Source organism: Acomys minous (assembly GCF_964271855.1).
Source record: "Acomys minous genome assembly, chromosome: 10".
Lineage (NCBI taxonomy): Eukaryota > Metazoa > Chordata > Mammalia > Rodentia > Muridae > Acomys > Acomys minous.
The window spans coordinates 49,151,121-49,162,450 of record NC_140491.1 but is presented as its reverse complement, the minus strand read 5'-3'; positions in this window follow the sequence as shown (position 1 = coordinate 49,162,450).

Here is an 11,330-nt window from a genome sequence, read left to right as displayed (position 1 = left end):
CCCACTCAGAAGCATCTTTCTACCCGTTAAGAACTGTGATATTGACTCTGCTATCACTCCTACCAGCCCAGCTTGGGGGGTCATCCAGAGTTGACACCCAGGGTTGCCAATGTAACTCAACTGGTGGTAGAGGGCTTACCCAGCACGCACAACCTTGAGTTGGATCCACCATGGTTATGGTGGCACATTCCTGCACATACTTGTAATCCCAGCACTGGGGAGGTAAGACGCTGGAGAATCAGAAGTTCAAGATCACCCCTTAGTTGCTTCTTGAGTTTGAGGGGAGCCAGGAATACAAACAAACTAGACAAATAGCGTGGACAGCTTTTTCCCTCTACCTAAAGAACAGACATGGTAAAGAACATGGCATCTGGCTGAGGGGAACGGAAGAACAGCCTCCCCCGCCTACGACCCAGTTCTCTGCATCTAACCCCCCTGCTCTCTGGGAGCCACTCCCAAGGCCCTCACATCTCAGCTGGCACACACTGCTTCCTCTCTGGAAATCAGGAGGCTTGGGTCTGAGTGCCTGTGTTCCACAACTAACGCTTTGCCTCACTGTGTTGTTGCTCCTTCACTAACTGGGGGGTGGGGGGTGGGGATGGGGGGTGGGGGGTGGGGATGGGGGGTGGGGGGTGGGGATGGGGGGTGGGGGGGTGAGGGGATTATTGGCCTATAAGTCAGCAGGAGGCTAAAGGGAGTTACTGTACATGATTCCCAGGCTTGACTGCTTGTGGCCACTTCCTAGCTGGCCATGCCCAGTCGTCCTTTGCTGGCTGCCTGGCCTGATCTTAGCCATAGGCTAGACAGAGAGGAAACCACAGTGGGAGCCAGGGCTCGCAGCAGCCCTACTGTGGCTTATCTCTTTCCCAGCTCTGGTCCAAGGGCCTGTGGGTTCCTCACTAGTGACAAGTCTGACTTGTAGTGGACTCTGGCAGCTGCAGCCTAGCAGCCTCTGGTCTAGCCTATGCTGCCAGGCTGGCCCCACCCCCAGCTACTGCTTCTGCCTCTCACAAGAGAGTTCAACAGCCTGCTCCTGCTCCAGTGCCCTGCCACTTTGATCTTATTTCCACGGTGGCACCTGGTCACAGAGCCAGGGCCGCTCTTTCTTCCTACTGTTATGCCAATCTGTTAGGATTGTTCTGGACGCCAGCAGTGTTCAGACACCACCCCCTTGCTCCCCGACATACAAGAGCAAGGCAGATGGCCAAGAAGAGAAATCAGACTTAGATAGCACACCATTTGCCTTGGATGAAGAGACCCTAGAAGGCTCCATGGAGAGAGTAAAAGTTTACCTCCACCTACCAGCAATGTAGCCCCAGCTAAGTTCTGATGGTGGGTGCAAAGTGTGGCTACAACTAGAGAGAGAAGTGGAGGAGGCAGCCGGCCAGTGGCGGGGGTGGGGTGATGGCTTAAAACTCTGGTGTGAGGTGGGGGTGAGGGGGCGGTGTGGTGGCCAGGAGCCTTAAATCCCAGCCCTTGGGAGTCAGAGGCAGGCGGATCGCTGTGAGTGCCAGGCCAGCTTGGTCTACAAAGTGAGTCCAGGACAGGCAAGACTACACAGAGAAACCCTGTCTCAAAAACAAACAACAACAAAACAAACAAACAACTCTGGTGTGACCTTGCTTAGTAACGTCTACCTTGTAGATCATGAGGCCCTCAGGACACACTGCCTTGTTTCAATTACCAGACTCCCCACAAACCCTGTGTCCCCCAGCATAGGCTCTTGTAGATATAGATGGCCAGCCCATGCTCAAATGACCGGGATTAGAGGGGGAAAGCAGGAAGCAGAAGAGAGGGTGAGAGAAGGGCTTCACACTAAAGCTCACAGAGTTCATGTGGCCTCTAACGGTGGGGGGTGGGGGTGGAGGGATGCAGATGGGGGTGGGGGGAAGGAGGCCCAGAGAAGCCCTGCCCTGCCCAAAGTCATTAATAGCACAACAGATGTAGAGTGCCCTGTAGCTGGCCAATGGAAAGCTCTCAGTTGGACCCACTCCTTCCTGCCTGGCCTCAGTGCAGAGGTAACCCTGAGCTGCCTCAAATGGACTCAGGAGTGTAGGAAGCCAAGTGTCCCTTGGGTCTCCCCTCACTCAGAGCCAAGACAGGTGGCAACAGGCCTGATCTTGGCATGTGAAAGGATGGTGCTGTGCTCCTCCTGTGACTTCCTCCTAAGAGATCTGGTGAAGGGTGGGCTGAGGGGGGAAGCCTAGGCTGGCAGGCCCCCAGAGCGACCTCAGAGGAGTTTCCAGGCAATGCAGGTGTCCCTGCCCTAGTGACAGCCTCCTCGTGGCTTCTGGCTTAGTGCAGCACTTAGCTGCCTTGCTCACTGGATGTGAGGCTTTACAAGCCTCCCAGGGACAGTGTGCTCTTTGCTGGGTAGGGCCTGGTAAAAAGAAAGTAGGTCCCCTTCTGGTGGCTCAGCCCCTTCCAGTTTATAATGCCCTCGCAGATGGCTTCCCTTGGAAGGGTTGGCCAGTCCTCTGAAGTGCCAAGTCACCTGATGGGTACAGGAACCTGAGAAGGAGGGTGGTACCCAAGAGCACCTGCAGTCAAGACAAAGCTGGCTGCGGGAGCCACTCAGACAACCACAAGTGGCGTGCTTATCCCAAAGGACACGGTCCCCAGGGTCTCTCCCCAAGCCCAAAGTCTGTAGATAGATACCCAAGAAAAAGTCTAAGCAAAGAACCCCCTCTCTTGTCTGCCCCTCTCCAGTTCTCTGGCTGCTCACTGATTCCGCTGAGATTTGCCTTGCCCAGCCCTCCGGGAAGCCAATGGTTAATCTGATAATATAAATCCTAGGTAGATAGTCCAATAAACTCGGGAGCTGGTTGCGGAGTCTTATCTTTTCTTCCCTTCCCACCCCTGCCCTACAGTTCTCCCTCTCTGCAAAGCACTGTGCTTCCCTCGCCTCAAGAACCATCACTGGCTCCCCCGTTCCTTCAGAAGTCACCCCCAATCTCACTGACTTGCTTCAAGGCCTACTCCACTTCTTCCCAGCATCCCTTGCCACCTGAACTGCCAAAGTCCCTCTTTCTGTACACTTTCTTTTTTGTTTGTTTGTTTGTTGAGACAGGGTTTCTCTGTGTAGTCCTGGTTGTCCTGGACTCGCTTTGTAGACCAGGCTGGCCTCGAACTCACAGTGATCCACCTGCCTCTGCCTCCCAAGTGCTGGGATAATTAAAGGCGTGCGCCACCACACCCGGCTTTCTGTACACTTTCTTATGGATCAGAAATGTTCCCTGCTGTCCCCTAAACACACTTCTACCTTCCTGCCTCTGTCAGAGTTATATTCTTATTTCTTCCTGCCAGCTCCTCCTTGGCCCTCAAAGCCCTGACTCAAAGCTGTTTCCAGAAACTTCTCCCTTATCTGCCCATTGAAATGTGACCTCTGCCAACCAGAAACCCTTTTCTCCTGACCTTAACAGGGACTCTTCTGAATTGTAACTCTCGCTGGGACAGGCAGCCTGGAAGTAAGCTTTGGTACCGTGAGTGTGCAGGGGCTCTGACTGCACTGTGCTGGGAACTGAGACAGAGGAAGTGTAGACAGGCAAAAGAGCAGCTAAGGACATTTAAATTGGGGAGTTAGGGCCTTGGGATTTAAATCCTTCTAGGGAGCAAGCAGCTCTGGGCACAGGAAGAGCTTGGGACTGAGGGTGTCAGCCTTGCTCTATGTCCCCAGAACTAATGCGTTAGAGGGGCTGTTCAGCACAGGTATGCATGGGGGTGCGAGTGAGACTGGGGACACTGTGTTATCTCTTCATGGCTGTTTGCTTGTGCCTCCGGGGCCTCCTCATCAAATGGAGAACATTGGCTTCAGAATCAAAGTCCCTCCCCTGGTCCCCTGACCTCAGATGTCCTGATAACCATGGCAGGCAAAGAAGTGCAAAGATTGGCACTGTGATTTGTGAGTCAGAAACATAGTCCAGCCTTTTAAACCCTTCGACAAATATTTGTGGAACACTCTACTTCTACAATGCCAGGGCCATAGGAACTTTCTAGAAGGCCCTTGAACTCATAGGGCAGGCAGGCCCATAGGAAGCTGCCCTCCTCTTAGCCCTGCCTAGTAGGGCTGCAACCGCCTCAGGTTAGCTCTCTTCTTTGAGCTTGGAGTGAAAACTAATCCTTGCTTTTCTCCCTGGGGCCACTGTGATAATTCCAGGTGACACAATGGCTGGGAAAGTGCCGAATGCGCAAGCTGAAGGGATTATTATTGTTGTTGTTATCTTTTTTTTTTTTTTTTTTTGTGAAGGCACAAGAGAAAATGAGAGCCAAGTCCATCCTTCTCTGCCCTGGGGCCCCCACTTCCTCCTCACTCCAGCAGTCCAGCCTGGCTTTGTCAAGAGCTACAACAAATCCTCTCCCGAGGCCCATTTCCCACACCTGAACCCCCCTGATTAAGTCCTTTACCTTCCCGGGTATCACTGTCTAATCCCTAAGTCCTTTCTCACCAGTCTCCAGTCCTCTCAGAGAATCAAATCCCTTTAGAATGAGCTGGCCCAGTTAGCTGCCAAGGGAGAGGCTGGGAGCAGGGAGCGGGGACCTCCAGATTACCTCAGAGGAGACTGGCGGACAGGAGGGGTCCCCAGGGCCTTACTCAATCTGGCACTAGCTGGCAGGAGGCTGGGGAATTCCCCAAGGGAAGGGATGCTTCTACCCTGCATCCCAATATGGAAGCCAGATCTGAGCATCAGGTCTATTCACCCTTTTAACAGAGTGGTGGGGAAACAGAATGGTGGCCCATCAACTCTGGAGCCAGGCTCTCACTGTCACCATCCTCAGTCTCCTATTGAGACAAAGGCTTGATCTCCTCACGTTCCCAGCTGGGGTGAAGCCAGGTGGACTAGTTCATGAAAACTAGAACCTGGAGAACACAGCGGCAGCGTCTGTCCACTTGCACTTCCTGTTTTCTACCCCAGTCATTCTGTAGGCGGCCACCCACAGGCCGTCTGGGAGTGGCTTTCCTGTTCTTATCTCAAGACCCAAGTGGCCCCGGGCCCCCATGCCTGTTGCATTTGTTTTACTCTCCCTGTGGCACTCTACTGTGGTCTGAAATGGTCTTTTAGTGTAGGTGCTTAGCTTCACTCTCTGTTCTCAAGGGCAGGAGCCATCGTGAGCCAGGGCCACTGTGGTACGCCCAGTGTGGGTCTCTCCTTCCCTCCTCCTACTATGTGACAACAGCCCCCTGCTGCTCTCCACCTGGCCTATGTAAACCTGGGTGACTGAGTCAGTTATTGGGTGACTGCATCCCCAACCCTCTCTGGGCATCCAGGTGAGCAGAGGGGTGTGTGTGGTGGCAACCAAGGGACAGTCAACGATTCTTTCTGTGTTGTTTTGGGTCTCAAGTCTGCAAGGTGAAGAGAGTTCTGAATTCTAAAGTGACCACCCCCATCCCACCGAGGTGTCTCTTGTTGGCCCTGAATTCCAGGCCCCTCGGGCTGGGATTTGATCCTGTGAGCTGGGCATTTCTTCAGTCGAGTTTTTTTTTTTTTTTTCTGTATAAAACAACACACCAAACCATGAATTCCAAGGTGGCAACCTTCCCCCTGGCACCAGGATGCCACCTGGTGGCAGTGTGCCGACAGTGGCCCGTCCTGGTCATTAGAACTTAGAACCAGCAACGTGGATTTACACTCCCCGCCCTTCCTCCCCTGCCAGCACCCTGGTCCATGGCACGCCTCACCCACCCCAGTGGTGTTTGCACAGTCTAATAGCAGTGGAGGACTCACTCTATAACGAAGTGAGCAATCACAAGGGAGCTCAGGGCCCTCACCGGCCTCACTGTGCTCACCATCACTGATACCCATCCTCCAGCTGTCATTCGGGACATATATACACACACATATACTTAATACACACACACACACACACACACACACACACACACACACACATCAACCTGGATCCTCCTACAGCTTTAGAGTGTAAGAAAAGATAGCAACTGGGGTCCCCTCTGTTTCCAGGCTCGGGCCAGGAAACCTGGTGTAACCAAGAACAAGCTATTTGGAATCAGAGCACGAGTGTCAGAAAAGGCCCAAATCTTTTCACGCAAAACCCATAAGAGCTGCCTAAAGGAGAGAAGGCTTACTTGGAAGCATGCAATAAGAAAACGACAGTTCTGTCCCTATTGGCTCCCCATCCTGTCCCAGAAGTCAAGCAAGCTGGGAGCTGCAGGCCGGACTCCTTCAAAGATGTTAAAAGAGTTGAGCATCCATAACAATCTTTAATGTGATATGGCGCCCTCTTCTGGCTTGCAGGAGTACATGCAAGCAGAGCACTGTATACATAATAATAAATATATAAATCTTTTTTTTAAAAAAGGAGTTGAGCTGGGCGTGGTGGCGCACGCCTTTAATCCCAGCACTCGGGAGGCAGAGGCAGGTGGATCGACCTGAGTTCGAGGCCAGTCTGGTCTACAAAGGGAGTCCAGGACAGAGAAACCCTGTCTCAAAAAACCAAAAAAAATAAAAAATAAATAAATAAATAAAATATTGTGGCAACGACAATAAAGTACAAGACTTGACTAAATAAATAAATAAATAAATAAATAAATAAATAAATAAATAAATAAAAATAAAAAATAAAAAAGGAGTTGTACCCACTGCTGGAAACATGGGGTCGGTCAGCCTCATTCCCAGCCAGCTGGGGGGCGGGGCTGGGGCGGGGCCAGTGTCTTCCCCTTTGCTGCACCGTTTCCTTGTTGTCTTCTGAAACACTGCTTCTTCAGACACTCACACCACAAGCCAGGGCGGCGGGGGGTCTGAGCCACACTGTGACAACATTCTTTGCTTCTTATACCCTGACCACAGTTTCCTCTTCTCTCTTCCCAGTCCCTCCTCTCTATGTCCCCTCTCCCCACCCCCGCAACCCCACCCACTCTTCCTCTGTTTCTCTTCAGAAAAGGGCAGGCCTCCCAAAGACATCAACCAGTCACGGCTTATCAAGTTGCAATAAGAGTAGGCACGGCGGGCTGGAGAGATGGCTCAGCGGTTAAGAGCACGGACTGCTCTTCCAGAGGTCCTGAGTTCAATTCCCAGCAACCACATGGTGGCTCACAACTATCTGTAATGTGATCTGATGCCTTCCTCTGGCCTGCAAATATATATATGCAGGCAGAGCACTGTATACATAGTAATAAATATTAAAGCCAGATAAGGAAAGGGTCCCAAAGCAAGCAACAGAGTCAGAGACAGCCCCTGCCTCTGCTCCCACTGTTAGGAGGCCCACAAGAAGCCCAAGCTACACGACTGTAACACATGTGCAGAGGACCCAGGTCTGTCTCATGCAGGTTCCCTGGTTGGCTATTTAGTCTCTGTGAGCTCCTGTGAGTGTCCTGTGCTGCAATGACATATATTTTTAAAGCCTCCTGAGTGCTGGGATTAAAGGTATGTGCCACCACCGCCAGGACCACTGAGCTTTCTTGAGAAGCTCTTTCTATCACTGATGAAAGGCTGGGATTTATTGAGATGCAGCGTATGTCCCAAGGGTCAAGGATGAACAAGGATCTGTGTCTTTCTGGGGCATTTGGGAAGAGGATGAAGTCCATAAGGATGTTCTACCTAGCAGCAGTGGGGGGGGGGGGGTAGGGGGAGAGGGGGAGAGATAGCAAAAAACAGAAACAGAGCCAGGCGATGGTGGTGCACGTCTTTAATCCCAGCACTCGGGAGGCAGAGGCAGGCAGATCACTGTGAGTTCGAGGCCAACCTGTTCTACAAAGCAAGTCCAGGACAGCCAAAGCTTACACAGAGAAACCCTGTCTTGAAAAATCAAAACACAAACAAAAACAGAAGTTCAAGTCTAATTTGGCCCACATAGCAAGACAGCAAGACCCTGTTTCAATAGTAGTTGTAGTGGTGATGGTGGTAGTAGTAATAATAATAATAACAATAAGCCAGCGGTGTTGGTGCACACCTTTAATCCCAGCACCTGGAAGGCAGAAGCAGGCTGAGTTTGAGGCCAGTCTGGTCTACAGAGAGTTCCAGGTTATCCAGGACTATGTAGAAAAACCCTGTCTTCAAAAACCAAATTATTATTATTATTATTATTATTATTATTATTATTATTATTATTATTATGTACTGGTGTGATTTGAAAGTGGGGTGTGGCCCAGTGTTCACCTGTTTAGCTGGCATGCATTAGGCCCTAACTAGATTCCAGCATAGATTCCTAACTATGACCCGCTCTGGTGACCTAATGTCGTCTGTCTCCCTGATTTTCTTCATAGCTTTGCTATAAATGATCACACCCCTATAAAATGTTCAGTTGGAGTGATGGACTGTTTTCTTTCTAAACTGAGGGGAAATTCACAGCACATAAAATTAGCCTATTTAAAACAGGAAATTCAGGGGCTGGGTGTGGTGGCACACACCTTTAATCCCAGCACTCTGGAGGCAAAGGCAGGAGGATCTCTGTGAGTTTGAGGCCAGCTTGGTCTACAAAGCAAGTCCAGGACATCCAGGGCTACACAGAGAAACCCTGTCTTGAAAAACAAACAAACAGACAGACAACAAAAAACCCTCCTTCCTTCTGTAAGTTGTTTTGGTCATGGTGTTTTATCACATACTAGAAAAGAAACTAAGACAACATCCTAAGGTCCACTTCTCTGGCCTGCACACACACCTGCACACACATATGCACACATGCACACACTACTCCTAAGTATATACAAAAAGAACTGAAATCAAAGACTTAAATATTTGTATATGAGCGTTCAAAGAAGCATTATACCAGGAGTCAGAAACAATCCAAACGTCCCCAAACACATGACGTGGTAAACAATCAGTCATACAGAGAAAATGGAATGTCATTTAGCCATACAAAGGATGAACCTTGAAAACATGACTCTAAGAAGCCAGACATAGATGTCGCACCTGTGTGATCCCATTTATATGGACTACCCAGAAGTGAGCCCCACAGACAGAGCGAGCTGCCTGGTGGCTGGGAAGCTGGGGGGAAAATGACTGCCAAATGGATAGCAAAGGTTTTGGAACTAGACATAGGTGATGATTGGACAGCATTATAGTTCCTGAACATCACTGAATGTCCTGGTTTTGTTTTTGTTTGTTTGGTTGGTTTTTTGTTTGTTTGTTTGTTTTGTTTTTTGAGACAAGATTTCTCTGGGTAGCCTTGGCTGTCTTGTACTCACTTTGTAGACCAGGCTGGCCTCGAACTCACAGCGATCCACCTGCCTCTGCCTCCCGAGTGCTGGGATCAAAGGCGTGCCCAGCTTTTATGTTCTCATGGTTGCACAGCAACCACTTTAGCCCTGGACTCATCTCCGCATCACTTAGCCTAGGCTTGGATAGCACACCTGTTGGTCTGGGACTGGAAGTGGGTCAAGTTTTCTTTCTTTCTTTAGAGAGTATTCTAGCTTAAACTAATTTGCTGTGACCATCTTGTAAACACATTGGTTTTAGTCCAGGGAAACTTATGGTTCAGTTTTCCTGAGTCTTGTTTAAGAAGTAATAAGCAGGTTATGCTACTGTTGTCTGGAAATTAATTTATTTTTGTTGTATGCTTTGTTGTAGGTTACAGAATTTTTTGTTTTGTTTTTCTTTTTTCTTTTCTTTTATTTATTTATTTATTGGTTTTTTTTTGAAACAGGGTTTCTCGGTGTAGTCTTGGCTGTCCTAGACTTGCTTTGTAGACCAGGCTGGCCTCGAACTCACAGTAATCCACCTGCCTCTGCCTCCTGAGTGCTGGGATTAAAGGTGTGCGCCACCATGCCCAGCTACAGAACTTTTTGTATTTCCTTGTTACTCTGTTGATTTTTGATTGCCATAGTGATTGTAATGATGGAAAAAATTTATGATGTAATCTGTAATGAAAGAAAAGTGAACTTCATTTCAATAAAATACTGGGGTTGGCCAATGGAGACAGTTAGTTGGACAGACAGGCAACAAGCGAGACAGAGATGAAGAGAGAGAAAAAAATTCTCCTGGACTTTAAGACCTTCAACTTACACCTCATATGTCTGAGTCTCCGAGTATTTCTTTTTCTTTTTTCCTTTTTTTTTTTTTTTTGCATTTTATTCACATTTATTTTTTGCTTTTAGTGTACTCACAGAAAATTAGAACACTGTAAGCAGGAGTTGAATAGCAATGTTTGTAATCAAAGTTACATTCCAGCTCTACGTCAAATTAGTCAAAGCTCCTCCAGTATTTACAAAACACGATAGACAAGATGCTACACAAAACCATTGCATCTGAAGATTTGTTTTTCCTTTATTCTGAAAGACAACTGGAAAAGAAAACATTGTCTGCTGTACTCAAAAACATACCACAGTATAAACAGTAACCATTTCACTTATCACAGCTTTCTCCGAGTATTTCTTTTTCCTCCATTCCTCAACCTCTCCTCAACAACCAGTGCCTCTAGCTAGTTGTTCAACCAACAGCTGGTTTCCCCAGCCAGCTGTTCAGCGCCTGCTCAATTCTTGCTATCACCAATTCACCTCTTTTCTCTCCTCTTCACCGTTCCCAGAGCTGGTCTTGGGGAGCGGCACCAGCCTATGGTTAACTTTTTGAGAAATTGCCGGCAACGGACAAGGATGCAAATTTCCCCACACCTTCACTAGCATGTACCATTTTCCAGTTTTTGAGGAACTGTCACACCGGTCTCCATAGTGACCACGCCATTGTACATTTCTGCTCAGGATCCATCTTTAGTTCATTTTCGCATATGATGCTAGTTAGTTTCATTATTCGGCAGGTTCCTTGCTGACGGAACAGTTCCCTCTTTCACTGAATGATCTTGCTACCTTGACTTGTTCCGTGGATCCTGGAGAGATGGTTCAGAGGATAAGAGTGCTGAATGCTCTTCCCGAGGACCCGGGTTCAATTCCCGGCACACACGTGGCCAATTATATCTGTAACTCCAGCTCCAGAGGATTCTCTGGCCTCTGCAGGTACTGCATGCACATGGTGCATAGACATACATACAGGCAAAAGATAAAATAAAAATAAATCTAAAAAGAAAAGAAAAGAAAGCCAGGTATGGTATCAACACAGTTTTAATGCCAGCATTTAGAAGGCAGAGGCAGGTGGATCTCTGTGAGTTCAAGGCCAGCCTGGTCTACAATGTGAGTCCAGGACAGTCAAGGCTACACAGAAAGACCCTGTCTCAAAAAAACAAACAAAACAAACAAACAAACAAAAAACTAAATAAAACAAAAAAACCCCAAAAAACAACTCCATGGATGTAAGGATGATTTATATCTGGGCTCTTGATTTTACAATTTTATCCTTTGCTCACTGGCTCACTCTAGGTCTCTTTAAGACTTTTTTATTATTAATTCTGTGTACATGTGTGTGAGAGGATATGGGTTCATATATGAG